A 16,235-nucleotide genomic window follows, 5' to 3' on the forward strand; every position below is an offset into this window, starting at 1 on the left:
AAGGACGATTATGCAATACTTCACCCAATAAAAAAATCATCATTAGTGAATGTAAACTTCGCATCACAAGTGTCCACTTCTTTAGAGTGAGACTTGATAGGGCCTTTATATGATGGAAGTAATGATGGCGATGAGCATTCTCCCATTGTCTCTTCTTTATCAATGTTACAACACGAGGCCTTAGTGTCCCAATGAGAAATCTTTTCACGGAACCAACTTGGCAAGAATTCTTCTAATGTCACTGAAGAACGTTGCTTTTGATAGTAATTCCCCCCAACTCTTGACTTCTTCACATTCTTCTTTACCCTTTGAGTTTTAGGTAGTTTCTTCATCTTTGCTTTTGTCACTTGCTTACTTGGATCTCTTTGCAAGCTCGTTTTACAACATCTTCATCATGTTACTAAAATTCATCCATCATCATCAGTATAAGCATCGCAAGATTGGTTTTCCTCTAGAGGTTTATATTCCCCTATTACTTCATTCATCAAAGGAACGAGCCATGATGCGTTAACATCTATCGATTTGAAGTCACCAAATTTAATCATTTTTGGTGGTGATGTGGCTAGGACATCACCACCATCATGTATTTCAACAAAGTTGCAAAGAACTATGGGGTCGAGTGAACCAAAAGTGACAGAGACTTGATTTGAACTCTTCTTCTCATCTTCAAGCAATATCTTTCCTTCATAGATCAAGTCCATGATCTTTTCCTTAAAGATAAAACACTTTTCAATAGGATGGACCATCAAACGGTGATATTTGCAGTAATTTAGATCATTAGTCCTCTCAGCCTTATCTGGATGCTTCATTTCAGGTAGCTCAAATAGTTTTAATGCCAAAAGCTTTTCAAAAATTGTTGGGACATCTGAGTCCAAGAAAGGATACTCTTTTGCCTGCATTTCCTTCAAAGTCAGCTTTCTACTAGTGTTATTCTGAAAAGTTGTGGTCTTCACCCTTTAATTCTTGCTTAGATTTGTATCCACTTTTAAAGGCACCGCATTAACATTCACCGACTCCTTATTTCCAAACTTAGGTGCTGATTTTCTGTCACGACCCAAGCCTAGGGCCTAGACGTAACATGGCGAATGAGGAACTCGAAAGTACCTCAATCAAGCCTCTTAGCATTCTTTTAGCTTTTCATAGGTAATGATGATAAATAAATAAGCGGAAATCATAATAGTAAATCTTCAACTTACATATGTCCAACAATACCTCTAACTATTAGATTTAATAGGTTTAAGACAAATCCCTAGCTCACCCTCAATTATAATAGAAGAAATGCCATAGTAAAATATCTTAACATATCATAAGCTAGAAAGATAAAGTAGTATTGTTCCCAGAACATGGGAACTCACCAAAAGTAGTCTTCAATGGAATATCAACTAGCCACGTGGAGGAGAACGAGGAGGAGCACTGATCCCTACACGGTGATATCATGTAGGCAATAGAGTATGCGTTAGTACTTTGAATATACTAAGTATGTAGGCATTCATGAACATTGAAGAAACATTAAAATATTTATGTAATATGGAACATAAATTAATATATGCATAATAAATCATATATATCTCCTTTAAAACATTCATTTTATGGGAAATTAACCATAACCGACATTTAAGACCATGCGAGCTATTACATGGAATCCAACATAACCCCCTACGTTGGCTGGGGAGACTACTTGCCGGATAGAACTCCGTCAACTTCATTTATTTCTTTAACTTTAACTTTAAGGGCTATTTATGAATCCATTAGCCTAAGCCTACAAGGGCTCCTATGTTGGCACATAGTTAATGAGACAAGGGGTTGCTACTAGGATTCCCTTACCGAATTCCACCTCAATGCCTCATTCGGTGCTAAGTCAATCCCACGGAATAGTTTAATACTTCAAAATATTCATAGCATATAACTTGAGAATTCAAACATCATGTTCGGTAGAATAGCTCATTAAAACATTTGATAATTCAAATATGCAAGAATTGTCCTTATTGCATAAAGAATTCATCATTCATATCATTTCATCATTCTTTCATTTCATAAGACTCCCTTTTTGGTCATAGATATTGCTTTCATAAATATTTATTTGGAGTCAAAGCTTTCAAGTCAAACTTTATTAAAAACATAGTAAAACTAGGTGGGTTCAAATCACTTCAACTTGCAAATATGTATGTAAATAAATATACATAAATACTTTGAAATCCATTAATTAAAAATCATGCTTTAAACAACCCATCATGAATTTCCAGAACCTTTAAATAGATAAATAGAGGAATTACTTGCAAACCATCAATTCATACATATGAAATTATATTGCATCAAAATAGACCAATAATCATTAATTTAACCATGGTTCATACTATTAAGTAAAAATAAGAATTAACATAACAAAAATATTACTTGAAATCAAAAAACTTAATTGAAAGAGTTTTTGGACTACATGGGTGAAAGAACTCATGGAAAAACACCCACATAACTTAGAGTAGAGCTAAATATAAATAAATATAATTTATCATATAATCAAAATAATTTAGACATGAGAGTGGAAGGAATACTCTCATTGAAGCCTTACATACCTGGAATCTGAAGCTTTAGTCGGAACCGAAAGACTTAATGAACACTTTTGAATCCTAGCCTTTTCTCCTCGCCGGAATGTTTTGTGTACTACCCGAAATATATGAATCACCAGAATAGTATTTCTTCACTACTAAGAACTAAAACTATATTTGAGAATGTGTAAAGAAGTGTATAGAGAGAAGACTTGCTTGAGAAAACTTGATGAATAAAATGAGGAAATAAGGTGGGTATTTATAGGTGAGAAAGAGAGACCTAACAATAAATAAAATAATTACAAAGAAAAATCTGAATATTTAATCGAATATATTGATGTCATGGATGATGTTAAATGGAGGACAATTTATGTAATGAATGATGTCAAATGTATCTAGATCTTTCCATGGTAGGTGAAATGAGTTATCTTTGACAGAATACTTTTTTTCGGAGCTGTGTTTGAATAGGATAAATTCTTTATTAATATTTGGTGTCTCATAAGAATTGTATATATAGAAGTCTAGTTTTATGTCGTTCAAGAATCAACCAATTTGGATAATCCTACAGTAAGATATGATTTTTCTTCTATAAACACTCCTTTCCGTCACAACATTCTGTCTTACAATAATTAATTTATTTGACCTACTTAACCTCTGAAACTTAAAATATGGTCTTCACAAGAGTTGTAGGTAAAGATCTTGTAGTTATTCAGAAATTTGAATCACCCAATTTGGATATTCCTATGAAAAGTTATGCGCGAAATACAGAGGTTGTATCATATTTAGGCGAGAATTGAAACATCGTATGCAATGTTTTTAGGGGATGTTACATTTTCCTCCTTTCTTTACCTTCATTTTTTCCCCTTACGAGGCTCATAAATAAGTGGTCCTTCAATTCCGCTTGCAGACATGCTCAACTCCATATCATGAGCATGTGTGTCTAGTTTCTCAAATAATTTGGGTTTAATACCCTGTAGGATATAACGAAGTGCCCAACGCATTCCTTGAATACATATTTCTATTCCGAAAGTTTCACTAAGCCTATCCTTACAATTGAGGCTTGCATTTCTCCATTAGTTGATGAACTTAATGACATGTTCATCTTCTCATTGACGTGTATTTGTGAGTTTAACCATGCTCACAGTACGCCTTATTCTATAGAAACGATTGAGAAATTCATGCTCAAGTTGTTCTCAACTATCAATAGAGCTAGCCTCGAGATCTATATACCAGTCAAAGACATTTTCTTGTAAGGAGCGCAAAAATTGTTTGACCTATTAATCTTCATATATTCCAGCATTATTGCAAGTTTCAACAAAATGGGCAATGTGTTGCTTTGGATTTCCCTTTTCATCAAATTGTTGAAATTTTGGAGGTTGATAACCTGCAGGCATCTTCAAAACATCAATTCTTGAAGTATATGGCTTTGCATACGTAAATGATGACTTTGAAGACACGCCATACTTATCTTTGATAGTTCCCATAATGAAGTCCTTCAGTTGATGAATGGAAATTCCTCCTTCAGCGGATACTTGCAGCTCATCACCATATTTATTTTCTTTGTAACTGAATCTCCCTTTTCTTGTATCATGGGATGTTTTTCAGGTGCATGACTTGAGTCCCCCTCCATTACATTTTCAACTTTGTCTGTCAATTTTATAATTCGATTATCCTGATCTTGCACATATTTTGTTAGACCTTCAATTGCCTTTGTCAAACTCGCCAGTTGTTCTTCAACAGTTGAGGCATTAGTCATCATCGCTTGGATGACCATTATGGATGATGAAGTAAAGCACGTATTTTCCCTCAAATTGAAATTTGTTTGAAACAAGTTACATGGAGTGACTGGGGCAGATCTAGTGATCAAGACATCCTCTTCATCTTGAATAGTGTAATTCTTTGTGTTAAAAGGACTAAGTCGAGCCAACATCTTTTCAACAATATCAGTTATATTCTCTCCTTTTTCCAATTCATTCGGAAAGAATCTTGCCCCCTTTGAAGATGGAAGAACAAAAATATGAACTGATGCAGACGACACTTGAAGCGCTTGTTGTCCTAGCAAGTTTGCTCTATTCCTAGTGATGGGCCCCAAACTTTCCATAGTAGCATCCAGTATGTTCTCCACCTCAGAGGAAAACTTGGAGTCAGTAGCCTTAGCAACAATAGTCCTGGAGTCAAACTTCTTAGATGCCATTTAAGTATTCTTGAAGTTTGATGATCGTTGTAAAGAGATGAGAGGTAGAGATGGTTTTACTAGGCGTGCCAAAATTTGTAAACAACAAATTTGTGAGGCGAGAAAAATAAATAATCAAGACCGGAAAATTGGAGTAACAAAGAGTAATATTTGATTTTAAAATGTAGTGCGTGTTACAATTTCTATGATAATCCTCTAATTCTTCAAATAATATGGAATATGTTGAACTTGAATTTGATTTAGAGTCAAGGGATTGAATAGCTTGATCTTGAATCTTCGTCTTCAAATTTGGAGTTGAATTATTCATCACGAACACTTGTATAGTTATGACGAATAATAAATATGAACCAGTAACTTGATCTTGAACTTCTTGATATTTTCCTTCGTTCTTGATCTTGAACTTGAGCTTGAATTTGATTACTTAAATTTTGTAGCTTTGAAGAAAATTTTTGGCCTTTGATCCACGAGCTCTCTTCTTGCTTCTTGTTCTTTTTTTTAACTCCCCTCTGAAAATAATGAGGACCCCTATTTATAGTTATAGGGAGTGGTATGAGGGTGTGATTTGATTGGTAGGTTTGAACTGACCAATCAGATTTTTTTGATGAAAAACTTTAATTTGATTAGTCAGAACATGTCACATATAGAAGTGACATTATTCTAGTGGCTCATTTAATTTGACTTAGATTGCCACATAACTTCGACACGTGGCATGATTTTAGTGTCTTATTTAATTTGATTTGGATTGCCACATAATTTTAGCACATGGCATGATTCTTATGGCTCATTTAATTTGATTTGGATTGCCATATAACTTTGACACGTGGTGTGATTTTAGTGGTTCATTTAATTTGACTTGGATTGCCACATTACTTTAACACATGGTGTGCTTTTAGTGGATCATTTATTTGACTTGGATTGCCACATCATTTGGACTATTTTCTTGAATTTAATATAGTCTAAATTAATTTACGGATTTAAATCAATATAATTCTAATGTTTACAATGTATACTAACTTAATTTAAACACAAGATAAAGAAAATAAAAATATTTAAAAACCTTAAAAAATAAATTTTATTTTATTTTTTAAAAAAAATTAATTACTGACGTGGCGGCAAGTGTGTACAAACACAACCAACTTACTTGATTGATGGTACCACGTCAGCACAAAAGGTGCATGAAAATGCATAAAAAAATGAGTTCGGGGGGAGTGGGGGTAATAGGACCCTAGTTAAGTTAAGGTGTGTCCTTGAAATTTCGATCATAGTTCAGGGACACCTATGCATTATCCCTAAAATATATGACATTCCCAAAAAGTACTTAATATTTAATTAGAGTTCTTAGATTCAAATAATATGTATGAAGTTGATTTATATTCTAATGTAGGATTTTTGATAATACAAATTCAAATTTAATAGACCTCAATTGAAATGTCAAATACTAAATAAAGAGACAAAAAATGATAAGTTATTTCTTTCTAATTTGCTAATCCTTGGATGGCAGAGTTAATCAAACATACTTCAACATAATATTAGTAGTCGTTTGATGTCAGATATAAGGTATAGTAATCCCAGGATAAAATGTAGGATTATTTTATCCTGCGTTTGGTTTGAGGTACTAGGTAGTTATGAAATTATTTATCCCACCATTTATACCTTAGGGGTCGTTTGGTTTGAATACAAGTTATGATGAAATTAATTATGATGAAATTAGTTATGATGGGATAAGTTATGATGGGATAAGTTGTAATGAGATTATTTCTTATTGAGTGTTTGGTTTGTTGCAATCAAAATAATATGCATTATATAAATTTTAAGAATAAATTATTTATTTACAAAAATATCCTTTATGAATGTGAAAAGTGATGTATAAAAAGGGTTCAAAGGGATATTTTTGTCATTTTACCTACTTTATCTCGGGATAAGTTAATCCAGGATTACTATATTATCCAAGGGGATGGATAACTTATCCCGGTACTAATTATTAATCTTAGGATAAGCTATTTCGGACTTGCCAACTAAACAACAAATTGAGTGACACTATAATTTAATCTCAGAACTATTTGATGTTATCCTTTACACCAAATGACCCCGATAAGTTATCTAATATATATAATGAGATAACTTATCCCAAAATAATTAATCCCAGGATAACTTACTTCAACCAAAGGACCCCTTAGAGTATAGTCGGACACTAAAAAAACCTTAGATATGCATACAAAAAGACGTGTTAAAAGTAAAATAAAATAAATAAAAATATATTTTATCTAAAAATTAAATATTTTAATTAAATAAAATGGCCATACACTTTTAAGTTCCAATGTAAGGAGGAATTTATCAGTGCATTAACATAAGACATCTGCCACAAGTAATTTTGGGTAGATATATTTTAATATTACTTGACAAATGATGTTTCATCAACTCAAGGAGTTCATGAAGCTTTCTTTGGGTTACATCAAACAGATTTGTCTGATTCATTCACCGTGAAAAAGGGTCAAACATGCTCTTAAATTATTTTAAATGAATAAAAATATCTTTTATTTATATTTTAGTTTAAAAATATCCTTACTGTCAATATTTTAATTCAGAAATGCCCTTATTATTATTTAATAGGTCAAAAATGCCCATATTATTACAAAATGGGCCAAAAATGCCTTTTTCTAAATAAATATATATTTTTTTAAAAAACAAATCTTGTTCCTTAAAAAATATTACTTTCAAGGAACGTTATTCTTGTTTTATTTCTTTTTAAACCACTTTAAGTAATAAAAATGTAGAAAATTATTTTATTTTTCGTAATCTCATTTTATCAATTAAAAAAGAATAATTTCATGTACTCTAAGTTTTAACAGATAATATATGTCATATATATAAGATCATAATAAATCCACCATTAATTTTTATTCAAATAACGATAAAAATAATTATAAAAAAAAAAGAAATTATTTTTTATTTTTTTCTAATTGAAGTAAAATAAATATTTGCTAATAAAAGAAATATTATTTGGAAAAAAATATGTTAAAAAAGAAAATAAATAATATATTTATTTGAAAAAAGGGCATTTTGACTCATTGAATAACAATAAGGGCATTTATAGACTAAAGTATTGACGGCAAAGACATTTTTGGACCAAACTATAAATGAAGGATATTTTTATTTATTTCAAATAGTTTAAAGATATTTTTGACCCTTTTTACTATAGTTTAATATTACTTGACAAGTGATGTTTCATCAACTCAAGGAGTTCATGAAGCTTTCTTTGGGTTACATCAAAAAGATTTGTCTGACTAATTGGTTGTGTCAAAATTAAACTCCTTATTTTTTTTTTAAAAAAAAAATTCACATTAATTGTGCTGATCTCATCCTATTTTATTTAATTTAAAATTATGAAATGGTCGTTGTTCAACATAATATAGTTGAATGTCATGATAAATTATACTCCTAAATGCCAAAGTTGTTTATCCAAAAAATGGTACAGTGAACTCGTTCTTAATTGTTCATTTTTGAGTTAGATCCAGAGATAAGGTTGTATGATTGATCTCCGATTTGGGAACGATAAAATATGAAATCCTTGAAAGCTAAAATTTAATAAATAGGGATAATTTCAAATATATACAATAAACTAATTAGTTTACAACAAATATACTCATGTTTTATTTACCTAAAAAATAGTCAAAATCATAGGAAATATATAGTGACTATACAATATAGCTTGCCAAAAGTTATAGAAAGTATGCATTGACTATACAATATAGATTACTTATATATGAGCTATACACTAAATATACATTATGATACACTTAAAAATTAAATATAACTTAACTATACACGAAATATACACTGATTATACATGCCTATACAATGAATGTGTCACGCCCTGAGAGGGCACCCTAGGCGTGACCGACACTCAGAAACCATCTCTGGCCTACGAGAGAATCACTTGGTCTTATCACTCATTCGTTCAACAGCGGAAGACTTAAGTAAAAATAAGAATACTTATGTGGGCTTGTCATCATCAACATCAAATGAAAGAAATAATCCTTACAAGAAATAGTTTCAAAGGAGAACTACTCCAATTACATCATCAAACTCTGTCTATGAAGCCTCTAACACTATCAGACGGTGCCAATCACATGCCCATAGCTACCTCAAAAGAAACATAATACTCAACAATAATAAAAGGATAAAGAGTTCCTCTGAATACAAGAAGGACTCACCAAATAGCTAAAAAGTAATGATCTTCAATGATGCGCCTGTTGAGGATCTCTAACACCTGTATCTGCATCATAAAACGATGCAGGTCGAATGATGTCAGTATATGGAATGTACAAGTATGTAAAATGGCAGGAAAGTAAGGACATATATCAAGAAACTTCTCTCAGGAAGACTCGACTTAGAATTCAACATCATCTCAACATAAATATGTAATGCAAGTTTAAAAATAATAGTAATAAGCAATGCTTACTTACTTGGGAGTTTCTCTAACCGACAACCATCACTTATGAGCTAGTGATGATACAACGAAGCGATGTCGTTGCCATATCCATCCAATACTTTGCTAGGGTAAAGGACATCACCATCTTGGATCCAATCATCAAAGTCCTCTTTTTGGGATTTAAGAGGTATAGCCTCCATCCTACACTGGTTACGTAGTTCTGGAGTTTGAGTTAATTAAACTCTTACCCAACTCGGTGCTCAATACTACTCTCAAAATATGTGCTCATATTAACATCATCAACTAATCTTATTGGAAAAACATCAAACTCATCTTATTACCTCTTCATCAATCATTACACTTCAAAACATTATTTAGATCTCATCAAAACTGTCACGACCCAACCCCGTAGGCCGCGACTGGGGTCCGACCTTGACCCCTCGTACACATATCTATTAGATGCGGTCATATTGAATCGTAAATAAGATAATGTCATGTAACAGAGCCCCACTGGGCGATAACATTTTCATAAACCTGTAGCCCTGTTCATTTGTATCACAACATGACAGGACACGCAAGCCGACCAGGCTGCCATAACATAATAACATATATCATATATCATTTAGACCCAGCTAAATTAAACTGACATACACAACCCACATATATATGTCTGCAGACCTCTAAACATATAAATGACAACATATGGCGGGACAGGGCCCCCGCCGTACCCCTGAATAGATAAAACAATTTCTATACATCCGTGGACAGTATCAAAACTAGGCCCCGATACAATGGAGCCTCTTCCAGCTGAGCTGCATGGAATCCTAAGCTGACGGACTCCCAAAATCTGTATATGTACCTACGGGCATGAACGCAGCCCCCCGAGAAAGGGGGTCAGTACAATATATGTACTGAGTATGTAAAACATAATATAATACAACTGGAAGCATATCTGAGATAGAGAAACAGGGGATAAGATATCAACTCAGAAACCTGTACCTGTACTTTGTGAATTATAAAAACATGCATGTTCGAGTCATATCATATAGCTGGCCCTTTCGGGGGTCTGGTGAATTATCTCTGTAAAACCATCATGGCCCCAGTGCCATCACCACCTTATTACAACACATCATCATATATTTATACACGTATCCTGGCCCTCTATTGAGGGACTCAGTGAATAATGCAGTGAACTGTGCACGAGAACATATCCTGGCCCAGGACTCAAGGAAAGAAATGTTACGGTATACAAGAGTAGAGTAGTGAGTAACTATATGTAATTTAAATCATTATCAGAGACTCGACATAATAAGAAAGTTAAGCTTTTATTTGAGAACCCGAGTAACGGTGTAGTCATCTCGAGTGTCCTCTAAATGCCATTATGGGTTGTCTCAAAAGTAATCTCGGAGGCCCTGGACACGTATTAACATAGGGCCAAATCATTTATAGAATCAGAAACATTTGTTGACAAATAGTTTGTAAGACTTGGAGCCTGTACATTTGTTACCTTTTTAACATATAAAAGTTTCCAGGGAAATAGTTCGATTATTATAAAAGTTCAATATTCAGACGTAAATAAGAGATACTAAGAATAGAGTTACCCCAGAACTGATATCATGTTTAACCTACAACTAAGACATGCCAGAAGAAGAAAGAGAACAAACTATATATGGTCTGTACTTTCCTTTATGGGATCTGCATACACATATTTCATACCCGACCCATCATGGGGCTCGGTGAATCATTATGGCATCATAATCTCACTTTCGTACCAAATACGAATCAAGGGAAATGAGAGATAGCTTTCCACACACTACTGTTTAACACGTAGAAGCCTTACTAGGCAATACTCAATCCTTGCAGAAATTCCAATACTAAGCAGTGGATAGGGATTAGGAGGCATACTTGGAGTTTTGGGAATGGAATTATCCCCACATTCCACACACAATTCACTTAAGGCTAAAGCTTGCCAAAAGGAAAGAAAGATAGTTGTACGAACTTATACCAAAACATGCCAAGAGAAAGCTTTACATACCTCTTGGGAGTTACCCTTTATCCTGCTCGCCTCATCGTCTTCTGAACCTATTCAATATAAAGTAATAAGAATATCAACTACTCTTAACTTTTCAGCATCTGAGGTTATGCCTTAATGTTAATGGAATCTATTTCCTTAGTCATTTCCTCGGCTAGTCCTTTAGTTTGTTAAGGCGTTACCGAAAATTGGGCAGCACCTCCCCTATAATGTGCCCTATCCGAATTTCCAATTAGGTCCCTAAGACCTACATCCAACCAACAACAACAACCTACAGCAATTCATACCAACAATATACAGCATAAACTCCAAACGACTTATTCGAAAATACGATATCAAAATAGGGCGTCTAGCCTTTATTTTGTGATGCCTTTAATTATACGTAACGAGGGGTCATGTGGCTTCGACCAGCAGCACCCTAACCCACATTAGGACATATTCAGGCCCTGCAACAACAAGCCACACCCCTGCAGAGCAACTCACAAGAACAACACTTTGTTTCGACAACAATTCAACTATAACGACTACAAATTAGTTTATTCCGAACGCCAAGTATTTCTAAGCCATTTTCATATTTCCAGCCACCAATAGGGCGTGTAACATGATCCATCAGAACACATAAAGCTCAAATTTAAATAAGAAACCTTACCTTACATTAAACTTGTCAAACTCGCCAAAACTATCCAAAATGTGAAATCTGGACAGCTTATTGTTTTACCTTGTCGCTTCGTTTCAAAGGGGTAATGGAGGGAAACAGGATTTACGTCCTTCATGAAAGTTATATACATGTGTCTTAGGGTCGCAAAAAATTTCGAATCATCCCTACATCAATTTTGTACAAAAATATATGACCAAAATACTCACAGCTGTCCGTATAGGATTTCCAAAACCAAATCTGGGCAGTACCTCCTCTACACTTCATCACCCTTTTTCGAGCTGATACAAGTAAAACTGGATTTTAGAGTCTGAACGAAAGTTATTGTTCTCTGAAATACCTTTCCAAAACATATTAAATCATTTGAAACGAAACTGTACACAAGAAGTTATACCCATATTACTAACAACAGTCCCTTCCAAAAACGGCTTGGTTAATTAGTTCTTAATGTTTTCTCCTTCAACTTTCTCTTATTTCTTTCCAAGTGTAAACTGCAACCATGGTTCCTTAGGCATCCTAAGACACATGTATACACCCTCACATGGTTGAAAAACATTGTAGATAATTAATTCACGGAGGAAAATTGAAGAACTCACCTTTAATTCTTCAAAAACATTGCTGCCTTGTTCCTTTTGGTTCTTCTCGTTTTTCCTCTCATTTGGCTGATGTTTATGGATGGAAAATGAGTTAAAGAGTCAGCCAACATGTATATATACACCTCCTTAGGAGGTGACACATGGCAGCCCCCTAGGGTGACACGTGGCAGCCTCCTAGGGTGACACCTCGTCCAAGCTTTCAACACAAAACTGCCACGTGGCAGCGTGGGGTCCATCCCAAGTAGGTGAGTCACCTGCCTGCTTGTCACCTGCTTGCTTCACTTTCGTAAGTTCGGAAACTAGTTTTTGCTCCCTCTCGTAGGTTCGTAATCTCGTCTTATTTTAAGAGCCTAGGTAATCCGTGCTACATAAGTTTGGTATGTAATCAAGTAACTCACGTATGTAAGATTTCTAAATTAGTAGCTTGCGTAGATAAGTCGAGTCCTACGACTCGTTACTTGGCCTCCTATTCCTTCCGGATTCTTATACGATTCCCCTTCCAACCTTCTCTACTACGGGGTATCACATCCTCCCTTCGTTGGAGTCATTTGATAGTGTCGTAGCATATCCGATTCATATGGTAATGTCCAAGGAACTTATGAAACATTCTGAGTTTAAAAGGGTGAGGTGTAACAAAAACATCTTGCTCAAAACATCATTTACTCAAATTCATTTAAACTCAATTCTTTTGCTCTTTTAAAACTCAATAAAATACATATATTATATTAATTCAAATCACTCTTTTTGTCAATAAATATTAAAAGCCAACATCTTTACTCAAAATACGTGTAAAAATATTTATGAACATCAAATCAATTAGGGTTCATGGAAAAGTAGCCACGAACAATAATTCCAATAATATGAGAGATAAAAAAAATCTCAATGTATAAATGTATCTAACTCAACAGAAGAAGAATTAGCTCATTTAGAATTCAAGAATTATGGTTAAATTCAACTATAACTCAATTATGATAAATTTAATTATTGGGCACATGGACGAACGCAATCCAATGCTATTAATAACCTTACATACCTGGAATTCGAAGCTTTACTCCGAATTGAAGAATTCAATGACCACTCTTGAACCCCTAGCCTTTTCTCCCCACTGGAGCATTTTGTGTTCTACCTGGAGTATAAAAATCATCGGAATAGTATTTCTACATTACTAAAAACTAAAACTATATTTGAGAATGAGTAAAGAACTGTATAGAGAGAAGAGTTTCTTGAGAAAGCTTGATGAATAAAATGAGGAAATAAGATGGGTATTTATAGGTATGGAGGAGGGACCTAACAATAAATAAAAATAATTACAAAGGATGATCTTAAAAATTTAAAGGAGGATTGTGATCTCATGGATGATGTCAAATGGAGGACTATTAATGTCACGGGTGATGTCAAATGGATCTAGATCTTTCCATGGTTGGTGAGATGAACCTTCTTTTAATGGAATACCCTTTTTCGGAGCTGCGTTTGAATAAGATAATTCCTAATTAGGATTTGGTGTCTTCATATAAATTGTAGATCTAGAAGTATACTTTAATTTTGTTTAAGAATCAACCGATTTGGAGAAACTTACTGTGAGATATGATTTTTCTTCTATAAATACTCTATTTCGTTATAGCATCATGTCTTGCAAAAATTAATTTATTTGACCTACGTATCCTTCGAAACTTAAGATATGGTATTCATGAAAGTTGTAGTTAATGCCATTGAGGTTATTTAAAAATTTGAATCACATAATTTAAACTATTCTATAAAAAGTTATGCCCAAAATACAGAAGCAGTATCATTTTTATCGAGAATTGAAACATCACATACAACGTTTTAGGGGGTGTTATAGAATGGTCATTTTTTTGGTAATTACTTTGGACAAATGTCCATCTAATGTAATTATCCCTAATAAATATAGATAACTTAGAGCGTAAACATATCAATAATAGTGCTTTTCAGTATTGTTCATGTTGAGGATGAGAACTTGGGTAGTGCAGAATTTAGCCAAACAATATTATAATGACAATAACAAAGACAATAGTAAGTTGATAATAATGAAAATAAAGCAAATAAAGAAGATATAATTTTAACGTGATTTGATTAGTGTGACCTAATCCACAGGCGGAGAGGAGCAATTTCACTATATCAACAAGAATACAAAAGAGAGTACAAAATTAGAGTAAATACTCTAATTAATTCCAAAAAACTTCAAGAGAATAACCTATATGGAAGATCACTCCAAGAAATTCACATAAGTATTTTTCAACACTCATTCTCTTACAAGTGTACTAAGTTTCTTTCATATACTTAATATTTTCTTTGAATGATTAACAACCATTATAAACTTGTACGTATTCTGACTTGCTTGACTAAGAGGTACAAATAAGGAAAAAAGTCCATTGACAAGAATTTGGTGCTACCAACCACCATCTAATAATTCGACACCCAAGTTCTGAAAAAGACTTAGGGTGATATTTTCTTAATTGGGCCAAGAGACTTTAGGAGACTTATAGATTCGTCCGTTTTGCACAATAAACACATTTGAATGAATTGGTAGTAACATATTTGTTTGAGTTTCGATACCTAAGAAATGTAATCCTAGTTCCTATTCATTATTGATAAAAAATCAAGTTGTTAAAGTAGTTAATTAGTAGATCATAATACGCCCCCCACCCTCTGCTTCCAATTTTTCAAATATAATTATTGTTGTGAATATCAATATCAAATTATAACATAACTTTAATACGCTTTCTGTGGGATTCAACTTCAATCTAGTCTAGTTATTGCGATCGCTTTAACCCAGTAAAAAGGGTGTAGTTTAGACGATATCATATGTGCATGGACTATCGATAGCTGAATAAAGCTACAACTCATCAGAAGTACCCTTTACCCAAGATAGATGATTTGTTTGAACAACTACAAAGTTCTTTAGTATTCTTTAAAATTGATTTGATGTCCAGATATCATCTGCTAAAGAACTGGTCCGAGGACATTCCTACGACTACATTCTAGACCGATATGTATACTATGAATTCTTGATGATGTTTTTTGAGCTGATTACGCCCAAACTGCTTTCATGAGATTAATAAATGAGGTGTTTAATCCATACTTGAATTTTTTCGTGATTGTTTTCATTGATGTTATTTTGATTTACTCGAATAGTAAAGAGGAGCATGAAAATCATTTAAGAATAGTGTTGGGTTTGCTCAATAAGAAAACAATTTTATGTAAATTATTCTAAGTGTGAATTTTGATTGTCTTTGATGTCCTTTTTGGGACATGTACATGATTTCAAAAGAAGGGGTTATGGTAGATCTGCAAAGATTGAGGCGGTTAAGAATTATTGGACGACTAGGCCTATCTTCATGATCGAGATTTGTAGTTTTGTGGGATTGACTAGTTATTTATGCAGGTTCTTGAAAGAGTTTACATCTATTGCTTCTCATTTGATCCGACTGACTTTGAAAGAGTTATTCTTCCTTAGGTTTGATGAATATAAAGAGCGCTTTCAAAAGTTCAAGCTTTTTTAGTTTCTATTCTATTTCGACATAAATTTATTGATTGAAGATTGAACAAAAAAATGACTTGAAAACAATGTTTTAAAAGGCGGGGGCAAAAATGACTTGAAAACAATGTTTTAAAAGGCGGGGGCTTGAGGCGAGACGTTTTTATGCAGCACGGAGTGGAGTGTAAGCCCTGAAATACTGGGTGTAAGTCCCATGAATCTACGAGGTGTATATCTCATGTATCATCAATTTTATTATTTTATTATTAAAAAAGTAAATAAAAGTA

The sequence above is a fragment of the Solanum dulcamara genome, chromosome 1, assembly GCF_947179165.1.
Source record: "Solanum dulcamara chromosome 1, daSolDulc1.2, whole genome shotgun sequence".
Taxonomy (NCBI): Eukaryota; Viridiplantae; Streptophyta; class Magnoliopsida; order Solanales; family Solanaceae; genus Solanum; species Solanum dulcamara.